At 45.9% G+C, this 10,843-nt stretch overlaps 1 protein-coding gene and 1 long non-coding RNA gene across 6 annotated transcripts in view; one reads left to right on the forward strand and one right to left on the reverse strand.

Annotated features, from left to right (window-relative positions):
- Nucleotides 1–10,843, reverse strand: part of Auts2 (activator of transcription and developmental regulator AUTS2) — a 1,136,204-nt gene that overhangs the window by 304,932 nt on the left and 820,429 nt on the right. The gene's annotated exons all lie outside the window — the stretch shown is intronic.
- The window catches only part of LOC139702917 (uncharacterized), an 11,488-nt gene continuing 3,536 nt past the window's right edge, over nt 2,892–10,843 (forward strand). Inside the window, exons 1-2 of one of the 2 annotated variants that reach the window (XR_011705467.1) lie at nt 2,892–2,967; nt 5,761–5,904. This is a non-coding gene — a long non-coding RNA (uncharacterized lncRNA). The remainder of the gene's footprint in view (nt 2,968–5,760; nt 5,905–10,843) is intronic. The other variant, XR_011705466.1, reaches the window with a different exon arrangement.

Raw genomic sequence — 10,843 nt, forward strand, 5'->3', positions numbered from 1 at the left:
AGGCCTGTTCCACTCATAAAGGGGGTTTGTTGACAAGCCCAGACGGAAGGCCAGCCTCGGGCCTGAGGAGGATTTCTGCTTGGCTGGCAGCACTTTATGGGTCTGCTTTAGGAAAAAAAGGAGGCTGTGATGGAGTCACATGGGCAGAATTCATGGTCTCAAGTTCACATTTCACGCACTGTCCGCTCTCATACCCTGTGTTGTGTCTTTGGTGGATTTGTGGCCAAGGGATTCTTGGTCTTCATAGATTAAAGGAAGAAGTATCTGCCCTTGATCCCTAGATGCCCACTCCCACTTTTAGGAGTTCACGCGGACCACCTCCCAGTTCAGGTCTGGGTGCCGATGAGGCTGGGAAGTGGAAAGGGCAGCTCAAATGCAGGAAGGGGTCCCAGTTGATCCAGCCGGTTCCAGCATTTTGACACGAGGGTCCTGCTTTGGTTTATTAGCAAACAGGGTGCACACCACCCACCAGCTTGAGGTGATGGGTCCTCTCCATGACAAGGTTTCAAAGCCCCTTGTGAGAAGCCCAAAATATTTTCTCCATCTTAAAAGGAAGAAATGAAAAGCAACAACTAGCCCTTTCACTCCCGGGAAGGACTGCAGGCCCTGGGTCCTGCCGAGACAGGACCCAAACCACTACAGACAGACAGGAAAACAGGATGCACAGACTGCCGACCTCAGCCACAGGGCAGACTCAGGAGGACACTGGCTGCCTGCAAAAGTCTTGACCACCCCAACATGGCCACATGCGACACCATCTGAGCCTTCTCTTCCCCGCAGCTCCAGGAGTGGATGTGACCTGTGGGGACACCTCTTCTTTTCCCAGTTAAGCCCCTCCCCCAGGGCTCTTTAGACGGACCCCCACTCACTCAATGTTTCCCTGTTTAAAAATACGTGCTCATTGGATGCATTTGTGAATGCACGGGTGAACATGTGAGCACACGAGTGTCATTCTTTCTAGCATTTTCTTTCAAGGAACCATGCACAGCTCTCCTCCCCATTTAAGAAATGAAAATCAATTCCTAACATTTTGCAACCTGCTTTTATTTGCACATATGTCAAATATTTTGATTTAGTTGGTCATATTTGACCTGGAACATCACTTACAGAATGGCTGCACTACATTGTGGATTGTAACATAATCTAATTCTGAAAATCCCAAGTGCTGGGTGCTCGGTGTTTCAGGTGGACATCTTGGAAGCTGTCCCTTTGCACCCACCCGAATGCTGCTCTGTCCTGGGACCTTTTCACAGCCCTTCCTTCCCTGCATATTCTTTAATGCCACTGTCTCCCAAAATTACGTCTGTATTGCTGTAGTTTTTCTCTCTTTCCAGGGGAGACCCTGAAGAGTCCCTTGGTTCCAGAAACACTGAGTCTAAAAAAACCTCAAGGCCCACATTTGCCAGCTAGGTGGCTTTGGGAAGGTTATCTGAACCCTGTGCGTCCATTTATTTATTTGTAAGATGTGGCCAATACTAGCATTTTGAATAGGCAAGAATAAAATGAGTCAACACACATGAACAGCTGACGGCCAGCGGTGCAGGGCACACGGGGGCAGAGGCCGCCTGTTACACTGCTGTTTGCTACGTCGACCTCCCTCCTGAGGCACGGGAAGACTGTGCTGGGAGTCCATCCAAATCTGGATCCCACATTGTCTGCATCCTGAAACCTGCGCCTTTCCTGGGCGGTGCCTGGAAGCAGATCATCCCGCAGTCACTCAGCTGCACAGCCGAGAGCCTTGCCATCACCTTCCATCATCCACAGCACAGCAGGCTCCTCTCTCAGCCGATGTCCTCGACTCCACCTTCTAAATCCTCTCCATCTCTACGGCAGTGGCCCCAGCTTCAGCTCAGGGTTGTGTTTATCATTACAACAGGCTCATGACAGCTCTCTAGGGTCTGTCCACCCTTCCTTTCCTAAGCCAAGTTCTTCTTGGCCAGAGTGCATCTCCAGATTTCCATGTGATGATGCTTCCTTCTCCCAAGGCCTATGAAGACCTCAAATCTAACCCCTCTCCCTCAACCCAGTGCTTCCTGAGCTTTCTGTGGCCAAGGATGGTTTGGTTTGGTTTTTTGGCTTCCTTTACTTTCCAATATGTTGAGTGATATTTTTGTAAAATACAATATAAAATGAGCCAGGTGGATCACTTGAACCCATGAGTTCAATATCGGACTGGACAACAAATAGGCTGTTAAAAAAATATGTGTGTGTGTGTGTGTGTGTGTGTGATTGTATGCACACACATATGCACATATTATATATGTTTAATACAAGATGAATTTCTGGAAAAATGAAAAAAAACAAATTTTTATTTTTAGATTTAAGAGACAAGAAATTATGCTATAGGATTGTTCTAGAGTTTTTCAACGCTGACTTGCCATGGCTGTGCCCCTCTTATAGGCCTGGCCTGGAGCTGCATGCACCTGTCGAGCAGCCCGACCCTAACACACCCTGCTCCAGCCACTGTAGGAACACTCTGACCTGCAGGCTGCACTTTCTTTGCACTTAACAGTTCCCTCTGCCTGAAATTCTATTCCTCCAAATTTTACCCCCAAATCCGCTTTTCATCTTAAAAATACAGTTTCTTACTGGGTGTGGTGGTTCATGCCTGAAATCCCAGCAGCTGGGGAGGTTGAGGCAAGAGGGTCACAAGGTCAAAGCTGGCCTCAGCAACTTAGCAAGGCCCTAAGCAGCTTCGTGAGACCCTGACTCAAAATAAAATATAAAAAGAGCTGGGGATATGGCTAAGTGGTTAAGCACGCCTGGGTTCAAGTCCTAGTACACTCCCCGCCCAAAAAACCTCAAACAATACAGTTCCTTCTCTGACTCTTCCAGTGCTCTTGTAGAAAACCATGTTTTGTTGTTTGCCATAGCCTTCCTTCCTAGAACGACTCGTGGGCTAGGGGCCGTGTCTCGTCCCATTTGTATTTCCACGCCTGGGGACAAGGCAGGTGCTCCATCACACTGGTAAGTCAGCCAACCTCATTCTTCTAGAGAAGCGTTTAAACTGTGCTGATTCCGTGCAGCATAAGTAAAGCAGGATGTAAAAGACAGGTGACTCCAGAGATCAAAAGTAGAGGGAGCATTAATCTGACTGCTTCACACAGGGAGAGCATGTCTGAACACACTGGCAGGGTTAGAACTGCAGAGAGAGCCTGGGGGTGGGGAACAGAAGAAAAAGTCTCCCACTAAAGGCCCAAGAAATGTGTGATTATGATGTTATTTTACATTCTCAAAAACAAACATCATGTGTTTTCATTTGGAAAAATCTCAATATGTGTATTTTAAGAATTTGGACCAAACTGAAATAAGTCAAGGTCTATGACACCTCTCTGCCTCATTCAGGATGTGGGAACGTGATGGAATTGTAGGTGCCTTGTGATGGAATGCATTCCTAAGCAGAGAGTGGCAATCATTGAATATATCACATACAATGACATTGAGGAGGGCACTGCTCTCTATTCTGCTCAATGGACCTTGCTGGAACAGTTATTTCGTATCTCAAATCCATTTATCATTGCCACCATAGATGTCAGGGCTGAACACCATTGCTGAACAAAGTTATTTTATTCTTCTTTCTGCCTAAAGGAAATGAGAGGAAAATGAGGGGGAACCCCAACTTGTAAACCACAGCATCTAACATCAAGAACAATTTAACTTGGCCAGTGACAAAACAAACCGATTCCCCTCTGGGGCAGGTGGTTTATCTAAGACCATAAAGACATCCCTCACCTAAAAGCAATTTTAGAAGAAGCCACCTGCAGAAAATGTGATATTTATTATCTTATTTAAAGGCTTGAGGAGGCAACCTGGTGGCTGAACACAGGTGCCTTGCTCGTCTTCGGCGCCTGCCACCCAACTCTTGTCTCACGGCCCGTGGACTGCTCTGCTGCTGGTTCTGGGGACAGAGAGCAGAGGTGCTGTGCCACTGGGTTACCTCCCCAGCCCTTTTGATTGTTTACCTTGAGACAGGGTTTTACTAAGTGGCCCAGGCTGGCCTGGAACTTGTGGGTCTCCTGCCTTGGCCTCAGAGTTGCTGGGATTACAGGTGAGTACCACCACACCCATATTCATTTAGATTGCTTTTATGCGGGTTTTGGATTTTATGTGAAATTTAAAGCTCCTGGAGTCCCTGAAATAAAAAGAACATCTTAATCCTGAAAACAATTTAAGGTTCTTTTACTGACAGTTAAATGATGTCACTGGCTCTCACCTCTACCTCAACAATAACAATACCTGATCAAATAAAAAATAACTTGGATGACACGAAAGTCTAATTAAAAGATGCATGTTCCAAACAACAACTTAGAAGGACGGAGCTTCTGACCATTACATGAGCCCATTTGGGAACAAGGAGGCCTCCAATCTCAGCCATTCAGCAGACAAACGGGGCAAACCTTCAGAGGCTTCTGGAATTCGGAACTGATAACCTCACATTCCTATACAGAGTTGTTGGAATCTGGCAGTTTACACGTTCTGAGTTTGAAATGGCCAGAGCTCCAGGAACCAACGTGAATCAAATGTGTGATCCGAGGGGGTGAAGGGAACACATCCTGTTCCCCCTCCAGCACCAACCAGACAATCACAGATTTTCATTCAACAAATAATATTAAAGAGCCTACTATGTGCAAGTCCATTATGAGCACTTATTAGAAGTGCAAATATGTTGATAGATATCAGGTTGCTTAAACCTGAAGTCTGAAAGCTCACAAATTAATTCTCCACATTTTCCCACTTACTACAACTTCCAAGTCCAGGTATATTTCATAACACAATCTGCATGCTGTAAATTTCCACTCAGATTATTAAAAAAATTGGGTTTTTGGAAGTGAGGGGAGAGTGAATATTTTGCAATTCTTTGGAGAGGTCAGCAGTTTTTCCCCTCTGAGGAAAGGAAGTCACATTTTTGCCAAGTGTAAACATGCCTAAACCCCAGAGATGAAACCAACTGAAAACCTACAGCCCGCAAACCTCAATGGCTGCCAAACTCAGGAAAAGGAGTTTCTTGTCCAAAGGTACAACTGACAGTCAGGGCTGGTGGCTTGTAAATGATCTCTTTTAAGCTTAAGCAACAGATTCTTTGCCTCTTTTGTCACTGATTTACTGATTCTAAGTCATCAATGGCATTAATCCGTATCTGACTGGGGACTGATTACCAATGACTTTGAAGACACCGTGCAGCAAGGGCTTCCTAGGAGACACCGTGTTGGGGAGGGGGTGGGTGTAGGTCACCCTGCTTGGCAGAACTGTGGGTGTGACCCTGGAAGGCTACACTTTTTCCTTTCCATATCCTGGTTGTTTGTGGCCCTGGGTTGGGGTGGAGCCCCCCAGGCATTTCAACTAAAGCTTATTTTTTTCTGGAGTCCTGTGTTAGCTAATAAAGCCCAAATTTGCTGATGAGTAAAAAGGAAAAGTATGTTATGGGTTAAAATAATACAAGTGTCTATTTTTTCCGCTGTGTTGTGATCCATAGAAATCACCCTGAGCCTTTTCCCTTTCTTCTCTGCCTGGGAAGCCAATTGCTTTGATTGCAGTGATATGAGCTAGCTAAAATGACTTGCCCTTGCTTGTGAGGCAAATGGAACATGCTAATAGAACTTATCGCATTACCCGATGCAAAAGTGCCATAGCTCATTACTTTAAGATAAAAGGATATCATTGCAGACGGCAAGCAGAATTGACTTTCTGAGGCCCGACTTGATGATGATTTAATCAACTGCTCTCTTTCACTTCTCATCTCTGTGCCTGTCGGTTTCACAGGTGCCGTTAAATGAGACACTCAGAAAGTGAGCGGAGGGAAAGAAATTGCTGTCATTACTTTTCAAGAAAGGAGGTATGCAAATTTTCGACAGAAAGATTGCGTTCATAATGGGCCTGGTAAAATACAAGGATCATGCTTGACAGGTGAGGGCAAGCCATTTGTACGTCCTTAAAGCAGAGCAACCGTCCTCGTTTAGAAATGTGCTCAGTAAGAGAAACTACAAATGAGGGGCCTGGCGGGCAGGGGAGAGGTGGGGCGGAATCACAGAAGGGTGGCTCAAGTGGCCTGTGTTCTGGAAAGGGAGAGGGGGCTGAAGATTCAGGGAACAGAAGCAGACAAGCAGGTAACAAACCCTGGTAGCTTTCAGCATGGATCACGATGCCAACAGGCTCTTGGCAAGACCCACTCCTGTCCTTCATGTGTAACTGTGGAGCCAGATGGCCTGGGTTCAAATTCTGGTTCTGTGCATATGACCTGTGAGGCCTCTGACAGGTAATTAATGTCTCTGTGCCTCAGTTTCACCATCTATCACAGGGACTACTGAGCACACCTACCTCGAGTTATGGAGAACATTAACTGAGTTACTATATAAAGTGTGTGAGTCTACATAATGAGCACTAATGGCTAGAACACGGCCTGACACATGGGAAGCCCTTAATACATGTTAGATAGCATTCATTCTTCAACAAAGACAGTATCTTTTCTTTTAAGTGTGAGCCAGATGCTTACAATCTACCTGGCTCCAGTTGAAACAGAATAGAATTGTTCACTGATTCTAGATACCAACCCTGCTCCCCCAGGCCGGGGGCAAGTTCCTCAGAGGGCAGCATGGCTCTCCCTAAAATCCTCACAGGGCCTGGTATCATCTTGCACACCCTACAAGATGCCCAATGGCTTAGTGGTTGTGGACCCCTCCCCTCCTGTGGCTCCTTCCGCATGGGTGATGCTGCCTGTAGAGCTTCTGACCTCTGAGGAGCAGGAAATGTGAGCCCTTGGCTGGGACCTCCAGGCAGTCACCATGTGTCTGCCCGGAGAAGGACTACACAGCCGGCAGGAGCAGACGTCTGGCCTGCGTCGTCTTCAGGAAGGCAGAAGGAACATGAATAGATTAAATGATCAGGGTTGTAAGAACAGAGGTGTTTTTCATCCACTTTGCCTTCAATAGGTAATTGTTCTATTTTCTCCAACACTCAAAGTAAAAGCATCTTTCTTAAAGTGCCTGTAGCTCCGGGTTCTTCTTCCCCAGGTAATGAAGCTGCTGCAAACCCTTCGTCCTCCCATCCACTGAGGTGGTGAGTAGCTGAATGCAGCTGCTGCCTTCCATGCTAAGTGGCACCTCCATGATTCAATTCCCTGCCAGAGGGGCAACGTCCACCTCAGGCAGAGGGAGAGGGAGAGCCATGGCGCAGGGCAGCTCTGAATGTTCTGTTTTGGAAAAGCCTGGCTCCTGAAGTGCATTTCACATTTTACCTCGGCAAAATGGCTTCTCCAGGATAGGGCTCCTCCACAGGGAGGATGCCAGAGTGTTTTTTCCCTAGAAATGCCTGCCAACAGCTGGTAAAGAAGAATCTTGGTGGGCTGGGGCTGTGGCTCAGTGGCAGAGCACTTGCCTCACACGTGTGAGGCCCAGGGTTCAATCCTCAGCAGCACATAAAAATAAACAAACAAAATAAAGGCATGATGTCCATCTGCAACTACAACATAAATAGATAAATAAAATCTTGACCTGGAAGGGAAATTGTATACCCTTCCATCTGAGAGAGAGAAGTTTAGGTTTTCTATGGCAAAGACAGTACTTAAACCCAGTTGTGTTCTCCAAAGTTCATGTTCATAGCCAGTAACACCACCTCCCTCTCGTGCACCACACAGAGAAACTACTTGGAAAATACTTTCCCAGTTGACTGGCAAAGTGTGAAGGCTCAGACAGAAGAGGTTGCAGTGACTATGGGCAGCAGGTACTAGCCATCAGACCATTCCTACCCCTCACAGGACAGCCTCCCAAGAAGGATTGCCTAGCACAGAGTCCGACTCACAGAAGGCTCATGAAATCTGAGCCTGGCGTAGGTTCAAATTCCAACCCCTCCATCTAATGGCCATGCAGGCTTGGGATGGTGCTTCACATCTTTTGAACCTGTAAATGGGGATGATACATGCTTGACGGGACTTCTGTGAGAATTAAGTGTATTCAAGCATGTGAAAGCAGCCAGGAAGAAATAATCTTGCCAACTCTTTCCATGAAAGATATGTTACATCACACACAGAAATGGGGTAACTTAATACTTATTTAAATGTTGGTTGAATTATGTACCATTGTATTGTCAGAGGGGAAATGATATTCTGCAAGGATTCCTGCTGGGGAGGGGTTTGAAGACTGGATCTCATGCTGCCCCAAACCAGAAACGACCACCCAACAAAGGCAGGAAGTAGCAACAACAGAGATGGTCCTGGTGATGATGGTTTTCTTTCACTGACAGAATACCAGGAAGGCAAGACACTCTCGAGTTCAGTAAATGTTCCTTTATGTTCTTGACACATACAATTTTTTTTTTTTTGAGGACATAGTTGAACTTTTTTTTTGGCTAAAGAGTAGTCAGTAACATACACAGAGAGACTACAGTAAAATGTACAGATAGAAGATTTGGAGTTTGAACTTACAAGTTATATATAGCACAGTAATGACTTATGGGCTTTGACATTATTAAGACATTCACTCAAATTCAAATTGGCAACCTAAATAAATATAGATAGAATGGATATAAAAAACATCAAGTGATTATTGGTACAACTAGGAAGCCGGCCATTTTGCAATCTGTCCACAGATTCTGACCAGTCAGAACTGGAAATATTTGGAGACCTATGCACAGAGATTACGTACATGCAAGGCTGATTTCAGGATTGGTCCAGCAAAATTAACCTAATAATCTAATGCTGGGAAGAGGTAAGCTTCTCAGAGGTACTGACCCCCGGGCCAGGGACTAGGAGGCACTCATGAGCCTGACAGACTAGACTTGCTCTGCCCCCTTGCACAGGACAGCTTCCGACTACTCTGACCCTGCAGCAGACATCAGCTGTCGGCTTCCAGCACCCCCAGCCCTGGTGGTCAGTTTCCTCGAGTGTGGCTCAGAGTCTAGTCACATCTGCTCCAGCCCGACCCTGGCACCTAGTAGTGCTCAGTGAATATACATGGAAGCTGAATCAACAATCAAGTAGCAAAGCACCTGGGAGGCTGTCCTGGAGAGTATCTGATGGGTGAGATGGAGAAGTGCATGGGGGTTGATGGAATGGCCACTAAATGCACGACAGTGGGTCTGAGCTGACTGTGAGAAAGACAAGGAATCACTGATAAAGGGAGACCCACAGAAAATCACACACACACACACACACACACACTTGGAGAAATCAGAGTGTAAGGCTACTCTTAAGAGAACCAGGAAGCTCAAGATCCTGAAGTATTTCTTTTTACATTTGACTTACTTCAAGCCAGCTAAAGCGAGCGGGATTGAACAGGAAAGGAGAACATGGTGCTCTCGTGTTGCCGGGACATAATGGCCACATTATCAACTTTTACCAACCATGTGTTTAAAAACAAGGTAGTGAAAAACCTGGGTAAAAAGATCAAATTGTGGCTTGAAACTAACTGATTTCCAAATGCTAGATGGTGGTTCAAGAAGGTCTGAAGGCCTCTCGAGCCACCATTCCATAGGATCGTGGCACAGAGCCTTCTTTCTTCTCTTTAATGGATATCGGTCTTTACTTCTGCGCTTCTTAGAATTCATCATATTCATAACTGGGATTTTAACCTAAATTGTACCCAACAACAGTTTTTATTTTAGGATAGCTTAAAAACCCCGTCTTCTATATCACAAACAAGCAAGGGTAGGATTGTCTGCAAGAAGATACAAATTGCCAAGATAAAAACACCCACTAGCCTGCCAGTCTCAAGTTTCCTGTTTTGACATATGATATGCAGTAATTTGGTATCCACAATCTCTTATTAGAAAATGAATGTGCTATTTTTCTGAATGCTGCAATTACAATAATTGAATTTAAAATGGGGATTGAGTTTCTCTATTTGGAGGAAAAGAATAATTGTGTATTTCTGATTAAAATCAAGGGGCCTGAAAAGAGGCTGTACAGATTCCAGCTTCCATCTCCCAGAGGGACTCCCCATCAGGCCAGAAAGCAGTTGGCCAGAGAAAAGACAAGTGCACGGGTGGGGGAGTGGACCAGGGCCGCAGCAGCAGGCACTGCCTTTGGTTTTCAGTCATAACACCCCTGTGACCCAGGAAATCGGAACTCACGGCATTGTCACATTTTAAACTGCAGCCGTGATGGAGTTCCCCACTGCGTCAAAAATTAAGAGTCAAAATGCAAGGGAAGCAAACATCTTTTTGTGTGGAAATGCCCAGCCCTTCTAGCCTGCCAACGTGTGAAGGCACTCTCGACGGACTTCTCTGCCCTAGGACCTCTGTTCTGGGGGTGCTGGGGGAGTAGGCAGAGGGGCGGGGAGGAAGGCACCGAAGTCATTTGCCACAGTATTCCACTGATGCTTTGTTTTTACCAAAAAATTACGTTAAAAGCCTCCTTTAAGTTTCAGACTCAGGAAAGGAAGAGGGATGGAGCAGGAGCACTGTGCTGCATTTTGATGCCTTTGGGTTTTATTTTTTGCCAGGATCCTTCGGCCTTCCAAAACCCCCATTTACCTATGTGTGAAGATGAAATTTAGTCTCCCACTTCTACTAAGTGTTCCCCATAATACAGCTTCCTAAGAAAAAAATATTTTTTCTAGCATAAAGTGAGATAGATGATCTTTTTACAAAACAGCTTGTAATTTTTAAGTGGCTTTACTGAGATATAATTGACATTGACCAGCATGTATTTAAAATGCACGTGGGATGGGCGTCCGCGTGTGCACACCTGGGAATGCAGGACCCAGAGAGGACCATCCCCTGCCCAGGACGCTCCCTGAGCTCCTCTGCTTTCCTTCCTCTGTCCCTCCCCATTCAGCCTGGGCCATTTCCCCTAAGGAATGATCTGCTCTCTGTCACCATGGATAAGTCCGTCCTTTCTGAAATTTCGTAA

This window comes from Marmota flaviventris, chromosome 19 (assembly GCF_047511675.1).
Source record: "Marmota flaviventris isolate mMarFla1 chromosome 19, mMarFla1.hap1, whole genome shotgun sequence".
Classification (NCBI taxonomy): Eukaryota; Metazoa; Chordata; class Mammalia; order Rodentia; family Sciuridae; genus Marmota; species Marmota flaviventris.